We start from the raw sequence: 14017 nt of genomic DNA on the forward strand, positions 1-14017 counted from the left end.
CAGCCCTGGAGAATGGCGTATTGTATCACAGCCGTCCACAATACGAACACGAAGAGTCTCTACATTTGGTACCGGGGTTGCGCAGACAAGAGCTTTCAAATGCCCCCATAAATGAAAGTCAAGAGGGTTGAGGTCAGGAGAGCGTGGAGGCCATGGAATTGGTCCGCCTCTACTAATCCATCGTTCACCGAATCTGTTGTTGAGAAGCGTACGAACTCTTCTACTGAAATGTGCAGGAGCTCCATCGTGCATGAACCACATTTTGTGTCGTACTAGTAAAGGCACATGTTCTAGCAGCACAGGTAGAGTATCCCGTATGAAATCATGATAACGTGCTCCATTGAGCGTAGGTGGACGATGAAACTAAAATGAGCTCTAACATGGAAATTAAGCGTTTCCGGACACATGTCCACATAACATCTTTTCTTTATTTGTGTGAGAGGAATGATTTCTGAAAGTTTGGCCGTACCTTTTTGTAACACCCTGTATAACTAACCGTGTATACACAAAATTTGACTGAAATTTTTCAAGGTGTTAATGAGTTAAGCTTCTATGTCACCCTTTTTCTATCACCACCCGCACAGAACTTTCGCGAGCGTAAACACAACTCACCAAAGTTCCTCGTAATCGCAGCGCTATGGGAATGTGTAGAAAAAAAACCAAACGAACACATAAACAAAGTTTCGCTTTTAGAGTTCTGTACTTCAGTTAGTAAAAGCGGATCCCGTTTAAGATCATTCTGTTGTCCGTGCGTCTGTCTGTCTGTCTGTCCATCTGCTAAGACTCCTTTCCCTCAGCAATCGGTAGAGGCATTAAGTTTATATCAATGGTTCCTTGGCGGTTTAAGGAATTTGAGCTTTTAAGTCAACAGTCAAAAGATACCACCATTTATGTCACATACTTTGATACACGCACACTCACTCATCAAAACCTGAAGGGTACCTCACGTGACCTACAATCATGCAGTTTGGGAAGGATCATGGTTTCACAGAACGAGTAAAGGAAAAAATCCGAAAACTGTCCGAAAACTGGAAATTTGTAACTACATCACAATTTTATTTTACGTTGGTTGTCTGTCTGTTTATGTCTGTTAAGACTACTTTTGGTTAGAAAAATCATGTTGAAATTTATGTCACACAGCAAGGTCTTCAATCCCTTGGCAATAGAGAAAATTTGAGCTTCTATGTTAATGCAGTCAAACGATACGGCCACTTTTCACATATTTGGTACTCATGAACTTACTCATCAAAACCTATAGATGAACTGTTTATATAAGTAATCAACTTTATATGGAAAACTTGGAGCGCTACTCCTAACTGTAATTCTCCGTTTTTTTTATTTGTTGGATAAAACAAAAGAAACGTGATTCAAGTGATATCATCTATATCTGATACTCTGCTATTCACAATAAAGTGCCTGGCAGAGGTTCCATGAACCACCTTCAAGCTGCCCCTCTACCGTTCCACTGTCGAACGGCGAGCGGAAAAGGCGAGCACTTGCTTTTTTCTGTGCTAGCCCTGATTTCTCTTATTTTATTGTGATGATCATTTCTGTCTATATAGGTGGGTGCCAACAGAAAGTTTTCGCAATCGGAGGAGAAACATGGAGACTGAAATTTCATGAAATCCCGTCGCGATGAAAAACACCTTGGTTTTAATGCGTGTGCCAGCCGAAGTGGCCGTTCGGTTCTGGGCGCTACAGTCAGGAACCGGGCCACCGCTACGGTAGCAGGTTCGAATCCTGCCTCGGGCATGGATGTGTGTGATGTCTTTAGATTAGTTACGTTTAATTAGTTCTGAGTTCTGTTTGACTGATGACCTTAGAAGTTAAGTCGCATAGTGCTCAGAGCCATTTTTAATGAGTGCCACTGTAATTCACGTATCATGTCTGTGGCACTATCTCCCCTATTTCGTGCTAATACACAAGGAGCTGCCCTTCTTTGTACTTTTTCGATATCATCCGTCAGTCCCACCTGATGTGGATCCAACACGGCACAGCAGTAGTCCAGAATAGGGCAGACAAGCGTGGTATAAGCAGTCTCTTTAGTAGATCTGTTGCACCTTCTAAGACCTAAGTGTTCTGCCAGTGAATCACAGTTTTGGTTTCCTTTACCCACAACGTTGTCTATGTGATCGTTCCAATTTAGGTTATTTGAAGTTGTAATCACTAAGTTTTAGTTGAATTTACAGCCTTCAGGTTTGTGTGACTTATCACGTAATCGAAATTTAGCAGAGTTCTTTTAGTACTCATGTGAATAGCTTCACATTTTTTTATTCTGGGTCAGTTGTCACTTGTCGCACCATACATATATTTTATCTGAATCATTTTGCAATACGTTTTGGGTATCTGATGACTTTACAAGACGATAACTGTCAGCATCATCTACAAACAATCAAAGACGGCTTCACAGAGTATCTGCTGTGTCGTATTGTAGTATTGTCAGGAACAATAGAGGGCCTATAACACTTCCTTGGGGAACGCCGGATATTACTTCTGTTTTAGTCAATGACTTTCCGTCTATTATTACGAACTGTGGCCTTTCTGACAGGAAATCACGAATCCAGTCGCACATCTGAGGTGATATTCATTGGCACGCAGTTTGGCTAGAAGTCGCTTGTGAGGAACGGTGTCGAAAGCTTTCTGGAAATCCAAGAATACGGAATCAATTTTACGTCCCCTGTCGATAGGACTCAATATTTCATGAGTGAAAAGTGCTATTGTGTTTCGCAAGAACAGGATTTTCTGAATCTGTATTTACTATGTGTCAATAAATCGTTTTCTTCGAGCTACTTCATTATGTTGGAATAAAGTATACGTTCCAAAACCGTACTGCAAATCGACGTTAGTGATATAGGCTTGTAATTCAGCGGATTAATTCTTCATTCTTTTTTGGGTATTGGAAGTAATTGAGCAATTTTCCAGTGCTTAGGTTCGGATCTTTCTGTGAGCCCACGGTTATATATAATTGCTAAATATGGAGCTATTGTATCAGAATACTTTCAGATGGACCTGACTGGTATAGAATCTGGACCGGTGGCCTTGGCTTTATTGAGTGATTTAAGCTGCTTTGCTACACCAAGGATATCTCTATGATCCTCATCTTGTCAGTTGTTCTTCACTTGAATTCAGCAATATTTACTTTGTCTTCTTTTGTGAAGGAGTTTCGGAAAACCGTGCTTAATAACTCTGCTTTAGTGGCACTGTCATCAGGGACTTCATCGTTGTTATCTCACAGTGAAAGCATTGATCGCGTCTTGTCACTGATGTGCTTTATGTTTGACCAGAATCTCTTTCGATTTTCTGCCATCTTTCTAATATCAACGATGAAGTTGAAGTATTCTCATTTTCGAGTAAGTCTTTTTCGGCTAGTGTCCTGTGTCTCCTACTTCACTTCCTCTTCTGCATCATCCTCTGAAGTTTCTACCCTGATTAAGAAAACAGTCTGTATGCTTTTTATGAAAAGCTCTAGGCAAAGTCGACAGAGTGACGTTTTCGTCGAGATGGTGACTTGGTCTCCAGCCTACAGCCAGATACCTGAAACCTCCTCCGGACGATAACGTCAAAGCGAGGTGCCCCTTCGAAGCGCCAGCTATTGTTCTGCTGACGTGGGTCCGTGAGCGAAGAGGGTCGAGCCGAAGAGGCAGCCGTGGAAGCAACGTGTATAATGGCAGGAAATGACGCTAAATTACTCCGACCTGGGCTGCCAGCAATTTGCATAAGAAGCACGGGAGCAGGCGCGGCGTAATGGACGGCCGGGGACGGCCCCTCCGACGCGGAACGCTTCGGCATTTCGTTCCGTTGGCCAGTCACTGGCATGCCAGCGCTGCTCCGAATCCAATAGCCCGCGCTTGCAGGCCTCTCTGGCGACGCATAAAAGCGCACGCCGGAGTGCTCCTCTCGCCGGTGTTATTGTTCTGCACTCGCAGAGCACCACACACGCCGCCCTCTGACTTCGTGAGGTTACAGCGCCCGCTGTGGCCTAACATCAGTCGACGGTGGAGTGTATGGGAATGAGGCCACAGTTTCCAGTGATGGCACCGTTTCTCACCTGCTGTCTTTCAGTTATATAAAGTAGCGTAAGGGCTTAATTATAATAAGTGTTCCATGTCACATCCCAGATTGAGGTGGCGCTTTTATTAACACGGGTTTTTATTTGGGATTTCAAGCATGTTTCGACCATTCTCTGCTTTCTACGAATTATATGACCTAGTAGATAGTGTCGGAAGTTCCATGCGGATGATGCTGTAGTATACAGAGACGTTGCAGCATTAGAAAATTGTAGCGAAATGCAGGAAGATCTGCAGCGGATAGGCACTTGGTGCAGGGAGTGGCAACTGACCCTTAACATAGACAAATGTAATGTATTGAGAATACATATAAAGAAGGATCCTTTATTGTATGATTATATGATAGCGGAACAAACACTGGTAGCAGTTACTCCTGTAAAATATCTGGGAGTATGCGTGCGGAACGATTTGAAGTGGAATGATCATATAAAATTAATTGTTGGTAAGGCAGGTACCAGGTTGAGATTCATTGGGAGACTTCTTAGAAAATGTAGTCCATCAACAATGGAGGTGGCTTACAAAACACTCGTTCGACCTATACTTGAGTATTGCTCATCAGTGTGGGATCCGTACTAGATCGGGTTGACGGAGGAGATAGAGAAGATCCAAGGAAGAGCGGCGCGTTTCGTCACAGGGTTATTTGGTAACCGTGATAGCGTTACGGAGATGTTTAACAAACTCAAGTGGCAAACTCTGCAAGAGAGGCGTTCTGCATCGCGGTGTAGCTTGCTGTCCAGGTTTCGAGAGGGTGCGTTTCTGGATGAGACATCGAATATATTGCTTCCCCCTACTTATACCTCCCGAGGAGATTACGAATGTAAAATTAGAGAGATTAGAGCGCGCACGGAGGCTTTCAGACAGTCGTTCTTCCCGCGAACCATACGAGACTGGCACCGGAAAGAGAGGTAATGACAGTGGCACGTAAAGTGCCCTCCGCCACACAGCGTTGGGTGGCTTGCGTAGTATAAATGTAGATGTAGATGTAAATAGATAAAAGGCGATATTGTTCTTTCAAAAAGTGTGCTCTTGTTTATTTGCTCTAATAGTAGCTGGTAATTTTCATTCAACGTTGCTTATATGCAGGGGCTTGCCGACTCTTGTTAGTGTATGTTAGTTTACCATAGGTGGCTATGCCCTAGCTAGTAGTGTCTTTGGCCGCTTGTGCTTCCACCTATGGTTATGATGGTAGTTTCCCAGAGTGAGTGAAATATTTTTTCTGTTAGTTCAGTAACATATTAAACAAGGTAACTGCAAATGTAAAATGATATCAGTACCTCCAACCTTTTTGTCCACTATGCCATCTCATTTGCTTTTAGAGATGCGCATTGTAGCATAATGGTGCAACTATTAGAGCCGACCAACAGGCCACAGCAGGGACACCGACGAGCTCGCCTACTGACGCATAAACAATCCGCCAACACCGCCCTACCCTGTGCATCCGATATATGACCTATCGGCCTAAAAAACGATAACATAACTGTTGTAGGTTGCTGACGCTGAACGAGAGCTCTACACCGGCACCCAGCGGCAGCCCCCAAGCAACACCACCGCACAGCGTCAAAGGTATCGACTACTAACAAAGCTTACCCTTGCACTACCTATCGCAGGCAGCAATACATCCGCTACTGCTCTCACCACCCGACTTAACTATCGCAGACGTTTTTTTCCCTTGGCTCTTGCCTTGGTACTTTTTTTCCTCTGCCCTTCAAACCGCTACCCTCCGTTCGATTTCGACCCAATCTATCTCCAGATGAGCGCGTATTAATGGTTAATCTTAACCAGACGCACGCAAACATCGCAGTACCGACATCCTGCGACACCACACTTTAGTGAAAACTAACCCTTATGCAGAGAAGGCAGTAGACCTTTTGAGTTGGCCATCATGCCGGTGTGGGCGTGGAGGGGCTCCACCTCCTCTTTTTATTTTTTATTTTTTAAAAAGCCAGACTGTCTTGTATCTACGAATAGCTGTTCGGAGCCTTCTAAGGTGAACTGTCCCTTTAAATACAGTCACGGGGAAAGTATTGTCAGCTTCAGACTGATGGAGATACGTACCAGCAAATTTAACTGAGGCACTGCTTTGCTGTCCGAAGCTACATCTACAACTATACTCCACAAGTCACCTCACGGAGTGCCTTGGGGGGTACCAGTATCACTTCCCCCTTCCTTCCTGCTGCAGCCTCGAATTGTTTGCGGGAAAAATGATTGCGGCGGATTGCCAAGCGCGGGGACCCGGTTTCGATCCCCGGCTGGGTCGGAGATTTTCTGCGCTCCGGGACTGGCTGTTGTGTAGTCCTTGGGTGACATTACGCTGATGATATGACTGAATGAGCATGTTCCGAAAGCTGTTAAAAATAAAAGAAAATAAAGTAAAGAAAAGGACAAGTGCTAGTAAATTTACGTGTGGGCTCGAATCTCTCTGACTTCGTTTTCACCTTTTCGCGAGATAAACGTACCAGGAAGCAATATATTGGCGGACTGTATCAGGAAGTACACTCTCAGCAGAGTAAGATGATTGCAGATTATCAGTTTTCTGATTTTTTTCTTTAGTTATACTGTGAAACCTTGCTTCTCACCTAATTTCATGATTCTAGGTCAACGGAAAGTACCCTATTAGCTTTGATGAGTGAGTTTTCGAGTGTGAAAATATATGCTGTAAACGGTCATCTTTTGATTGCATTGACTTAGAAGTTTCATTTCTCACACCACCATGGAAACGAAGACCTTAGTAAATGGCATAAATTTCAACTTGATCTGTCTGCCCATTCCCGAGAAAAAGGGTTATGAACTGTCAGACAGAAAGACAGACAGAAGAACCAACCACAAGGTGATCTTATAGGTGTCATACTTTTACTGGCAGGTACGGAACCCTAAAACTGTGTGCGCGACCTTCTTTTTCTAATTTGTTATAACAGTAAAAAAATTAAAATTATTTCCTATTTTTACATAGTTTTGGTTGAGCATCAAGTCTCTTCAGTGGAGTTACATCTCAGCCTTCTGCTTAACCATTGCATTTCAATTTTTCCTCGCCGCTTAAGCTTACCACAAGCAAGCCACATGTACTTACCGCCCTCTGAATCCCGATTTATCCTTATCGCTTGAACCTGCATCTTTGAACACTTGCCCTTTGTCTTTCGCATAGTGAATACTACGTTACGCAGATCTTTTATTCTTTGGATTCTTGTTATAATTGTATGTTGACAAGAGCCTTTACTAGTGGACGAATACATTTGTGCCTTTTATTTTGACATACGCTGAGTATAATGTGGCTGCTGTCTTCTTAACATCTACATCTACATGGACACTTTGCGAATAACATTCAAGTGCATGGCAGAGGATTCACCGAACCACCTTCACAATTCTCTATTATTCCAATCTCGTATAGCGCTCGGAAAGAATGAACCTCTGTATCTTTCCGTACGAGCTCTGATTTCCCTTATTTTATCATGGTGATCGTTCGTCACTTTGTAGGTCGGTGTCAACAAAATATTTTCGCATTCCGAGGAGAAAGTTGGTGATTGGAATTTCGTGAGAACATCCTGTCTCAACGAAAAACGCCCTTCTTTTAATGATTTCCAGCCCAAATCCTGTATCATTTCTATGACACTCTCTGCCATATGTCGCGATAATACAAAACGTGCTGCCTTTCTTTGAACTGTTTCGATGTACTCCGTCAGTCCTGTCTGGTTAGGAACCGACACCGCGCAGCAGTATTCTAAAAGAGGACGGACAAATGTAGTGTAGTCAGTCTCCTTAATAGGTCTGTTACATTTTCTAAGTGTCCTGCCAATAAAACGCAGTTTTGGTTAGCCTTCCCCACAGCATTTTCTATGTCTCCCTTCCAATTTAAGTTGTTCGTAATTGTAATACCTAGGTATTTAGTTGAATTTACAGCCATTGGATTAGACTGATTTATCGTGTAACCGAAGTTTAACGAGTTCTTTTTGAGCACTTTTCGTTATTTCGGGTCAACTGCCACTTTTCGCACCATTCAGATATCTTTTTTAAATCGTTTTGCAATTTGTTTTGATCTTCTGATGACGTTATTTGTCGATAAACTACAGCGTCATCTGCAAACAACCGTAGATTGTCTGAGCCATGGCGTGTGTTGTTCCTGGTTTTATATCAATTTTGTATATGACAAAAGCCGCTCGGCTTCGGGTAATGTAATTTACCACCATGTGAAGTAACAAGTGAATACACACTTGTCACAAATATTTTTCTATTTTTAATATTTCAGCTATGTAAGCAAAAGTAGTTTGTAACCGTTTATATACATTTTTAGGGCCCACTCCTTCTGAAGAAGATATTTTTATTAATCTCGTATCCTAGGTCAAGGGCTAGATTTACTTATGGTTAGCAACTGGTTGGCTGATTTTTTCAACCTCTTCAAATTGAAATTTATGTCACATGCTAATATCTATAGTTCCTTGTCGTTGTAGTAAATGTAAGCTTCTAAGTCAAAACAGTTAAAACATACGGCTGTATATGTTACTTATTCTGGTACTCGCAAACTTACTCATCAAAAACTGTACAGTATTCCCCGATGACCTAAAACCATGCAATGTTGCAAGCAGCAAGCTTTCGCAGTAAAAGTAAAGAAAAATATTCTAAAACTGTTACTTTGTTATTATATCACACGAAAAAAACTTTTGTGGTAATTTGTTATCTGACTGTCCGTTTGTTCGTCTGTTGTGACCACTTTTTCTCAGGAACGGATAGACGCATCAACTTCAAATTTATGTCGTATACTTAGGCCTTGTGTGTCCTTGTGGTATAAAAAATTGAATTTTCTACACAAATGCACTCAAAAGATACAGCTATTTATGTCACATATTTTGATATTCGGAAACTCACTCATCAAAAACTGCAGGATATTTCCCCTTGACCTCGAAAAATGGTTCAAATGGCTCTAAGAACTATGGGACTTCACATCTGAGGTCATCAGTCCCCTAGAACTTAGAACTACTGAAACCTAAGGACATCACACACATCCATGCCCGAGGCAGGATTCGAATCTGCGACCGTGGCGCGGTTCTGGACTGAAACGCCTAGAACCACTCGGCCACTCCAGCCGGCCGTTGGCCTAGAATCAAGAAATTTAGCAAGCAGCAAGCTTGTTATCCGACTTCAAACTTACTATTAAAACATTCTCGAAAGTCTTGAAGTTCCCGGGACCGATATCTTGCCAGTATCAATGTCGATAACAGGTAAAAATCGTCGAAATTCTGGATTCCCGGGATGGATGATCTGTCTGTATACACAATTAAATTTGTGTGGAACCCTCAGAGTGCAACTCCTACTCGCACGTGGCCTATATTTTTTATTTACTCTTACAGACATTACATTAAGAAATCTCGCAATGTTCCACAAACTTGGAGGTCTACTCGTCAAAAGTGGATCAAAAACTCTTGACTAGATTTCAATAATGAGTCGACCACACTGCAGCTTTTCATGCTGGTCTCTTCTGCGCCCTGTGTGGCTGTTTGCCAGATGATTTTCGTTGGCAGAGAGAGATAGCAACTAAACGTTTGTCTGAGATCCTCGGGCTTGGCTCGGTGATTTATACTGTGGCGAGCCTTAGACGGTTCCCGTTATTGCCAATTCACCGAATTATACGGAATAAATGGCCACCTCCGGGCCGACATTTCTATCGCAACACCCGGGGTAGAGTCCGCTGAGCTCTGCGCGGCTTACATCTAGGAGGAGCTCTCTCTCTCTCTCTCTCTCTCTCTCTCTCTCTCTCTCTCTCTCTCTGTCTCTCAGAAAGCCATTCCACTGCAATTAAGATAAGAGGCAGCTCAGCTTCTTGTGCATACCGCGTGTCTCAGACACGACGACGTCTTCTGAACGGTTAGCCCGGGAGCGCTACATCAAAATGTTCCGGGAGATGCGTAAAGAAAATTGCTGCCGCGTTTAGTTTTACAGCTTCCCTCAGACTCTCAGCCGGAAAAGGGTTAATGGAAGGATAACATAAAATTCGGCGTGCTAGAGGGCCCATCTTTGTCGCTCTTGAGCGAGAGAGATGCTTTCTCTCATCTTTTGCTTGTCAGACACGAGTGTTGTCAAACTTAGTGCTTAAGTGCCCCGTAGGAGGGACTAAAATCAGACTGGAGTTACAAGTAAATTCACACTGCTAGATAACAAATGATCCCTGAACCGGATAATACACTCCTGGAAATTGAAATAAGAACACCGTGAATTCATTGTCCCACGAAGGGGAAACTTTATTGACACATTCCTGGGGTCAGATACATCACATGATCACACTGACAGAACCACAGGCACATAGACACAGGCAACAGAGCATGTACAATGTCGGCACTAGTACAGTGTATATCCACCTTTCGCAGCAATGCAGGCTGCTATTCTCCCATGGAGACGATCGTAGAGATGCTGGATGTAGTCCTGTGGAACGGCTTCACATGCCATTTCCACCTGGCGCCTCAGTTGGACCAGCGTTCGTGCTGGACGTGCAGACCGCGTGAGACGACGCTTCATCCAGTCCCAAACATGCTCAATGGGGGACAGATCCGGAGATCTTGCTGGCCAGGGTAGTTGACTTACACCTTCTAGAGCACGTTGGGTGGCACGGGATAGATGCGGACGTGCATTGTCCTGTTGGAACAGCAAGTTCTCTTGCCGGTCTAGGAATGGTATAACGATGGGTTCGATGACGGTTTGGATGTACCGTGCACTATTCAGTGTCCCCTCGACGATCACCAGAGGTGTACGGCCAGTGTAGGAGATCGCTCCCCACACCATGATGCCGGGTGTTGCCCTGTGTGCCTCGGTCGTATGCAGTCCTGATTGTGGCGCTCACCTGCACGGCGCCAAACACGCATACGACCATCATTGGCACCAAGGCAGAAGCGACTCTCATCTCTGAAGACGACACGTCTCCATTCGTCCCTCCATTCACGCCTGTCGCGACACCTCTGGAGGCGGGCTGCACGATGTTGGGGCGTGAGCGGAAGACGGCCTAACGGTGTGCGGGACCGTAACCCAGCTTCATGGAGACGGTTGCGAACGGTCCTCGCCGATACCCCAGGAGCAACAGTGTCCCTAATTTGCTGGGAAGTGGCGGTGCGGTCCCCTACGGCACTGCGTAGGATCCTACGGTCTTGGCGTGCATCCGTGCGTCGCTGCGGTGCGGTCCCAAGTCGATGGGCACGTGCACCTTCCGCCGACCACTGGCGACAACATCGATGTACTGTGGAGACCTCACGCCCCACGTGTTGAGCAATTCGGCGGTACGTCCACCCGGCCTCCCGCATGCCCACTATACGCCCTCGCTCAAAGTCCGTCAACTGCTCATACGGTTCACGTCCACGCTGTCGCGGCATGCTACCAGTGTTAAAGACTGCGATGGAGCTCCGTATGCCACGGCAAACTGGCTGACACTGACGGCGGCGGTGCCCAAATGCTGCGCAGCTAGCGCTATTCGACGGCCAACACCGCGGTTCCTGGTGTGTCCGCTGTGCCGTGCGTGTGATCATTGCTTGTACAGCCCTCTCGCAGTGTCCGGAGCAAGTATGGTGGGTCTGACACACCGGTGTCAATGTGTTCTTTTTTCCATTTCCAGGAGAGTAGATTTCGTTTCATTTACAAACATGCCCAAATTATTAGAAGTCAAGACCTACTTTCATAATTTATCTAGTAGGGAACAGTACTGTGCCCGGGTAATAGTAGTTTAATGTATTTTCTTATTCCACTTTCAAGAGATGAAATTCACTATTTATGTGGTGCAGTCTTTTTCTGGTACTGAAAAATTTGATGGGAAAAATTAAGTGTTATCAAGCGCCAGTGGAAACACATTTTCTCTATACTATCAGAATTTTTTTTTTCTGTAGATGCGGTCAGATGCTGATAAAAGAATGCCAAGGTTTATATAAAAACACCAAAATAAGAATGAATATCGGTAGAGAGCTGATTTAAGAAATAGAGATAAAGCAGGAAATGAGGTAAGGTTGTACCTCATTGGGATTGTTCAATATATAGATCAAATACTTCAAATGGCTCTGAGCACTATGAGACTCAACTGCTGTGGTCATCAGTCCCCTAGAACTTAGAACTACTTATACCTAACTAACCTAAGGACATCACACACATCCATGCACGAGGCAGGATTCGAACCTGCGACTGTAGCAGTCGCACTGTTCCGGACTGCGCGCCTAGAACCGCGTGACCACCGCGGCCGGCAATATATAGATCGATGAATCGGTTAGGGAATGGATGAAGGACGGAATACTCAAGGTCTAAGAATTGCGGCTGGCGACTTTCTAAATACAATGCTTCTGGCCAACGAGCAGGTAATGATACAGGACATTGAAGACAAATTACAAGCAGCGATACGTAGATTAGACAATGAAAGCCTAAATTATAATCTGAGCATATCGAAAAGAAATGGAAATTTTGGGAAAACACCCAATGAGGACTAAGCTAATCATCACAACACAATATTGGATGCATCCCATTTCCAGCGTCTATTTGTGACACAACTATTGAAGAAGAGGAAACATAAATAAGAAAATTAACACCATCAGTTTGTATGTTGCACGATATGAAGGGAAAAGCAAATGAAATTTTAGACGGTGCAGTCAAATTAATGTCACCAGCGCCTATACTGGGCACGAGACAGCTTTGGTGCACCAAGGGCCGTATATGACTGGGGTGAAAGAAAGCCGCGGAGATGCGTGCGGGCGAACAGCCGTGCAACGGTTGAACAGCTGACCGCCAAGATGAACGAAGGGGCTACTAACAGTGTCTTCTCAACGACCGTTCAACGAACGTCGCCTGCACAGCAGCGCCTGGTTCGACATCCATTCTGACTGCTGTTCGTCTGCGACGGAGCTTGGAATTTGCAAGCTAATACCGTAACCGGGCGTGCACTGAGTGCCGACAGGTAGCATTTTCAGATGAATCGCATTTTATGCTCCGTTGTACAGGCAGCTGTTGGGGTGTGCGGCGTGAAACGTCTGAAAGCAAACACCTTGCAGTAATCGTCGGGACATTACGGTCTGAGGAATGTTACTGTGGATTCCCTGGGTGATATCATCATTGCGGAAGGCACAATGGATCACCAAAAGTATGCATCTGTACTTGAGAACCATGTCCACCCCCATATGTAGTTTGTTTTTCCTCGGCACAATGGCATCTACCAGCAAGACAATGCAACCTATCACACAGCCTGCGGTGTACGTGCGTGGCTCGAAGAGCGCCAGGATGCGTTTACCGTACTCCTGTGGCCACCAGACTCCCTGGATTTATACTCAATATAAAATCTGTGGACTGTTCGCGCCACGTATCCGCAACCGAGAAATCTAGCGCAGGTGGTACAGCACCGGAGTCAACATGGCTCCACACCCATGTCAGTACCTTATACAACCTCAGTGACTCTGTTACTTCACGTCTCGGGGCGGTGCTGCAAAATATGGTTATGCACACTTTTCACACCTGTTTACATTAATGTGACTCCACAGCGTATAAATCGTGTCACTGCCCATGTCGAACATAGAGTCGGCCACAAAAAAATGACGTGATGCAACATGGAAGATCATAAATTAAGTTCCTTAGATTAGTGAAAGGCTGCAAAAACGAAAACAAAATAAGAAATGAAGAAATAAGGGAAGAACTGGTGATATACCCATTATCTCAAACAGTAATCCAACTAAAGCAGCATTGTAAAGCGCATTTATGGCGTATATTACCTCAGAATATCCCTAGGCAGGCAGTGGAATACAGTTATTTTCGAAGAAGGGTTGTGGGAAGGCCGAGACAGTCATAAAGCCTAATACTATATTTACAGATGAAGAAGAAGAATAAAGGCTTTTCGGAATGTAAAAATATGTTCCAAGGTGCAAGGTGGTCATGTAGCTCGAAAAAAAATATTCTATGGAAATTTAAAAGTTTTGCAGTCTCATCCATACTATATTTTGTAATCCATCTGT

Source organism: Schistocerca gregaria, chromosome 7 (genome assembly GCF_023897955.1).
Source record: "Schistocerca gregaria isolate iqSchGreg1 chromosome 7, iqSchGreg1.2, whole genome shotgun sequence".
NCBI lineage: Eukaryota > Metazoa > Arthropoda > Insecta > Orthoptera > Acrididae > Schistocerca > Schistocerca gregaria.